This window comes from Leopardus geoffroyi, chromosome D2 (genome assembly GCF_018350155.1).
Source record: "Leopardus geoffroyi isolate Oge1 chromosome D2, O.geoffroyi_Oge1_pat1.0, whole genome shotgun sequence".
In the NCBI taxonomy this organism is placed as follows: Eukaryota; Metazoa; Chordata; class Mammalia; order Carnivora; family Felidae; genus Leopardus; species Leopardus geoffroyi.
This window is the reverse complement of record NC_059334.1, coordinates 24,312,494-24,318,703: the sequence shown is the minus strand read 5'-3', so window position 1 is coordinate 24,318,703 and position 6,210 is coordinate 24,312,494. Positions and strand designations below refer to the sequence as shown.

Sequence of the window (6,210 nt, the reverse complement as noted above, 5' to 3'; positions counted from 1 at the left end):
ATATTTTAAAACAAAAAAATTACATCATTCCAATACAATTTAGACCCCACAGCAATTTGATAACCACTATCAACCATAAAAAGAATACACAAACAAGTTCTTATTTGACAAAGAGAAATTTTACTTCTTTTTTCTCCTTGAACTTGTATTTAAACATTTTTTTTATTTTTTTTAATTTTAGAGAGAGTGAGTGTGTGAGCAGGGGAGAGGGGCAGAGGGAGAGACAGAATCTTAAGCGGACTCCAGGCTCACTCAGCGCAGAGCCCGACCTGGGGCTCAGTCCCACGACTCGGATCACTACCTGAGCCAAAATCAAGAATTGGTGCTCAACCGACTGAGCCACCCCAGGTGTTCTTCCTTGAACTTGTATTTTAATTACTCCTCCCCCACAAAATTTTACATAAGGTGTTTTATTCATCACACTTCCCTACTTCTCTGCAACATAAGTAAAAATACAAATTGGAAGTTAATATCCTTTGACCATAAGGCCATAAGTGCAGAAGTATTTTTCTTCTGGAAAAATTGATTAAAATAACCTAAATATACTTGTAAATTTTTAATGAATAATTATTAAACATAAAATTAAAATTTTGTTTAAATCATACCTATATGAGATAGATCGGTTTTATTTTTTCCAATTAGCTCATGCATGCACAGATGAATATTACTTACTGCTAGCATGAGACGGGGCTCAGCACCAAACCTTTTTCTAAGTTTGATGTTTATGGATGCAAATGCTGAGAAAACTGGTTTATATAAATAAGTAAATGGGGATAGGAACCTTTTATAGCAACAACATCAATATTTCGAACTGTCCGATTGTTACCCAGAGAGTCCTAACACCTGGAGGCAATTCATGGTAGGAAGACCTGAGATGGTAAAAGGTGTGCGTTTTCTTCTGCAATAACACGTTGGGTTCTCTGTCACATGCTGAGACAGAATGTGGGGAGCGGGATGTTTATGAGGGATCAACACATGTGTAGAGAAGGAAGAGAAAGGAAGCCTGGACGAGAGGAAATTGGTGAAGACTCCCAGCAGCCAGAGCTGAAGTGAACACTGCCCATTAGACTTGTGTTGGTGACAAGTACCCCACATGCTTCATTGTCAGATGTGGGGCTGTCCTGGAAAGGGTGTGACTTCAGTCAGGGTGGCCCCCTGCAGCTGAGGCCAACCTTGAAGGAGCTCCCCCCAGAGGGGAGTATATTGGTTTTCTAGGTCTGCCATAATCAATTACCACAAATATGGTGGCTTGAAGTAACAAATTTATTCTCTCACAGTGCTGGAGGCCAGAAGTCCAAAATTAAGATGTCAGCAGGGCTAGTTCCTTCTGGAGGCTCAGGGGGAGGATTTGTTCCATGCCTCTTGTCTTGAAGCTTCTGCTGGCTCCTGGTGTTCCTTAGTGTCCCTTGGCTTGTAGCATCACTCTTATCTCTGCCTCTGTCTTCACATGGCCTTCCCCTCAGCATCTCTGTGGCTGTTTTCTACTTTTCAGCTTCTTATAAAGACATCTTCCATTGGATTTATAATCTACTGTAATCCAGGATGATTTTGTCTCAAGATCTTTACCTTAATTACATCTACAAAAGCTTTTATTCCATATAAGTTAACATTCTGAGGTTCCAGATGGACATATCTTTTAGGGGTCACCATTCAGCCCACTATGGGAAGCAAGTCCTGTGTGGAAGCTATAGCTGGGCAGCATTATTTCCATATTGACCTCATTTTGTGAGGTGGGAGAAGGGTGATCCGAAAGGGGAGCTGAGAGAGAAAGGACAAATGTGACAGCTCAGGAGGCAAGCAGGTTGCAAGCAGATCAGCTATAGAAATGGGAACATATGGGGCGCCTCGGTGGCGCAGTCGGTTAAGCGTCCGACTTCAGCCAGGTCACGATCTCGTGGTCCGTGAGTTTGAGCCCCGCGTCAGGCTCTGGACTGATGGCTCAGAGCCTGGAGCCTGTTTCCGATTCTGTGTCTCCCTCTCTCTCTGCCCCTCCCCCGTTCATGCTCTGTCTCTCTCTGTCCCAAAAATAAATAAACGTTGAAAAAAAAAAAAAAGAAATGGGAACATATGGAAGTTGAGTGTCTGAAAATTGATACTCCTTGGAAAACCTTTGTGTATCCCCAGGGTGACAAGTTTGAGGTGACCCAGTTTGAGGATTTCGCTCAAGCTGATTATTCTCTTGCAAGAATACAGGCCTCAGGTTGCTAGATCTCCAATTAAGAGAAAGAGAAAGTCACACTTTAAGTGATATCTCATGTTTAAATGTTGTCAACTAATTCAAAAGAAATAAACTATGTGGGCCTGAGAAAAAATGTTTGTGGGCTGAATATAGCCACTGAGGTAACGTGTGCTCTATGTTTCTATCCCTACTCTTACCGTAGTAAGTAGAAGAAATATCAGTGCATCTTCCTTTGATGGCCACAAATTGATCGTCTCACCTGGAGAGCTGTATCAGTGTTCCTCAGAGAAAAGAACCAATAAAATAAACGTGTATATGTATATATGTGTGTGTGTGTGTGTGTGTGTGTGTATGCTAAGAGATTTATTTTAAGAAATTGGCTCAGATGATTGTGGGAGTTGGCAAGTCCAAAATCCACAGAACAGTCTGGAAAAACCTAAACTCAGGCAGGGATTAAAGCTGCAGTCTTGAGGCAGAACATTTCTTCTCCAAGAAACCTCAGTTTTGTTCTTAACTTCCAATGGATTGGAAAAGACCCGCCCACATTATTGAGCATAATCTCCTTTACTTAAAGTCAACTGACTGTGGATGTCAACTACATCTACAAAATAATCTTCACAATGAAACCTGGATTTGCATTTGATTAAATTATTGGGCACTATAGCCTCACCAAGTCTACGCACAGAACTAACCACAATATGGGGCACCTGGATGGCTCAGTTGGTTAAGTGTTCAACTCTTGATTTCAGCTCAGGTCATGATCTCATGTGAAATTGAGTCTTGCATCAGGCTCTGTTGACAGCACAAAGCCTGCTTGGGATTCTTTCTCTGCCTCTCTCTCTGCCCCTAACCCTCCCTTCTCTCTCTCTGAAAATAAATAAACTTAAAACAAAAACAACCCCCCCCCCAAAAACAAGTAACTACAACAGGAGCCATTGCTTACCATGTTGAACTGAAGGACCTGAGAAAAGGAATGTGACCTGGGCCACTAGCACCCCATGGTACAGAGGAAAAAAGTGAGGCACAGGAAGCTGAAGTGACTTGTCCAAGGTCACACAGCTGGCTGGGGAAACAACAGCTCAAAGCAATGTTCTGGCCTTCCAGTACAGTACTCTTTCCGTTATTTTACCTTCCCAGAACTCAATGTCTCAAGATCAAGTTTGTGGCATTTAAGAGCACAGAAAGTGCCTCAGAGGTTATACAGGCCATATTATAATGAGGTCCAGAAGCATGAAACCATAAAAATTTTGATTCCTAGTGGAGGGCATTTTCCACTACATTACATAGCCTTTCATACAAGGCAAAGATGATTGTGCTCAAAGTAAACTCATCTATGTTAATTTTTCTCTTTCAAAACATCCTTTCCAACAGGAGCTAGTTTTCTTATCATTGACTTCTCATGAGTGGATAATGGTCAACAAAACAAAACAAACAAAATCTGCACTTGTCCGATTAATTGAGAGTTGAATTTGTTGAATGCCAATCAATATTTTTCAGGAAAATTTTGTGGATATTCACTGGTTATGTTTCTAGAACAGCTACACCAAATATCCATCAGTTCCTTTACGGACAAACCTCTCTGTTGCAGCACTGACTCTCCCAGAAAACTACAAGAATGTCTCCATTCATTAGCTCATAATGAAGTGAATTCCAACTCTAATCAATTTATGTCACATTAAAACCATTGCTCTGCTCAATCAGATATCAGAAGTCACATTTCCGAATAACCTTTAAAGGGAATCAGAATATTGCCCCCCCCCCCACCTCCCACCTAATATGCCGCTTGGGAATAAGGATTATTTTAAGCTGAAGGCTATGGAGAGATGGCAGACACAAGGAGGGCTCTCTGCACTCCACTGATCTGCCTAAGAACAGAGCATAAATTTTTCTTCCTGATGGTTTTCTGCTTCCTCCTCCCATCCCAGGAAGGAGAGCACAGCCCTTATCACTGGAGACAGAGATGGCATTGAGATGGGTCTGCATAAATAAACCTTATTAAATAACCTTATGTACCATTAGTTTCCCTTCTCTATATACCTTCCTGTGATTTACCACCCCTAGAAACCCAAACTCCTCTTCCCTAAAACCACAAAATCTCCTCTACCTTGCTGCCTTCTCCACACCCTTAATTTAAAAAAAAAAAAAAGAAAGAAAAGGGAGAAAGAAGAATGAATATAATTTTACAGTAGCATGGAGTTCATTGTCCCTCTAGGAAGCAAGGGATAGAATAAAGTCCGTGGATACAACATGTTCTCTGAAATAACAGTGAAGAAAAAATAATTTAGCAAATTCTATTTATTTTCACAGCCAATTCTCTCCCCGCAGAATCGAGGTCTAGAATCCTGATATCAAATTTAGCAATAGCAAAATTCTTTATTTTCCAGGATAAAGAGGTTTGGGAAATGGCCAGTGGAATTTTCCAGTTCAGTGAGCTACAGGGGGGAGTGTACATTGTTACACAATTGTAATGAAGTTTAGTAATGAGTATCACCATGGAAAATTAATAAAAGCTCAGTATAGCCCAGCCCACTCAAGTAATTGTCAATTAAGGCTACAATCAATACCGAGGTAATAGCTCATGAACAAGGATAGTTGGGTACTTACTTCATTAATGTCGCAAATCGATGTTCACATTTGGGAGTAAGTACAGAGAAATGAGCTCATATATTGGAGGTAATCATATTTGGAGAATTTGCCAGCTAGAAGTTGTCTCAGGGATCAAAGTCTGCAAATAGACAAATGTCAAGGAATGGCCCAATCTGGTTAATAAAGTGTTCTGGTTACTAGAAGGTGGAAACTTCTTTGTACCAACCTTTGATGCTGAAATCCTTTGAAAGGAGCTTAGTCTTTTTCCTACACTTGATCAATTTCCTTTTCACCTTGAGACCACTACAGGTATTTTTGTTCTTCTTATGCTATTAAAAAAATGGCCATAGATATATTTCTTCCAAAGTCTTTTGTAGCACCAGAAAACCCTCCCTGAGCTAGGTCTGTTTATTCAACAGGCAGACCTTCAAGAGATGTCTGTCTAGAGAAAAAGCTCTTCAGGGCCCTCATTTGTTGGAATTGTGTCTTTGCCCTACACCACCATCTATCCCCCCACCCCCGCCGACTACAATAGCACTTAAAACAAATATGTACATAATATGAAGTTAAAAATGTATTCCTAAGCCTGAAATACGCCTAATGAAAGAGCCTGATCACATAGGGTATCCCAAACAGTGAAATGGTTTTTGACCTTACTATCTAAGCTAAACTCAGTACAAATCCAGCACAATAACCATGCTGATAAATTCCACCACCCCCTTATTCTCACCCAAAGAATTTATTTTCTTGACCTTGTTGTCTGAGAATTTATGGATGTCTTTCTTGCCTCATATTCCTCACCAGAGTGTGCAGCCTGTGGCATCAGATAGGTGAGATGTGAGCATTTCACAAAACCCTTGTAATGTTGTATGGAAAAGAGAGACACAGTGACAGGGCTGGGGTCACAAAGTTAGCGACAGGACTGGGTCAGAGGGCCAGGAAGGGATTTTAATGGCAACCTTGTAGATTTGAGGCTTGACGGGCCTTCCACACCCCTCACTGCTTTCTGAGGCATTTCATGAAGCACACGTGTTTAGAGCACTTGCACTTGGGACTCATGGAAAAGCAGATATATGGGCCAAGTGGAAATCATAGGTAAGACTTAGCCTTTAATCGAAGAACATCTCTTTAATAGAAAAGTGGGGAAGAAAAATAGTAAGAGGTGGGGAAATGAATGTTTATTGGGCACCCACTACTAGTGTCAGGCACAGGGCCAGGTGCCCCCATAACATCATCTCCTAGCTCTCACCCGAAAGGCAGGAGACAGGATTTAAGGGCCACCTTGTGTGGCCTTGGAGAAGTCCCTTAACCTTCACCAAGCCTCTATTTTCCCATCTACAAGCAATGTCAAGATCCAACAAGACAATATGCACTTGGGAAAAAGATAAAGCTCTCCCCTCAAGGGCTTGATATCATCAGAGCGTAGCCCTGGTTATGTCTGCACA

At 41.3% G+C, this 6,210-nt stretch overlaps 1 long non-coding RNA gene across 1 annotated transcript; it reads right to left on the bottom strand.

Annotated features, from left to right (window-relative positions):
• Positions 1 to 4,459: 4,459 nt before the first annotated feature.
• Positions 4,460 to 5,247, bottom strand: LOC123577492. The gene is made up of 2 exons (XR_006701876.1): positions 4,992 to 5,247; positions 4,460 to 4,904 (listed from the first exon to the last, which is right to left on the bottom strand). It is a non-coding gene; the product is annotated as an uncharacterized LOC123577492 (long non-coding RNA).
• Between the last annotated feature and the right edge of the window lie 963 nt (positions 5,248 to 6,210).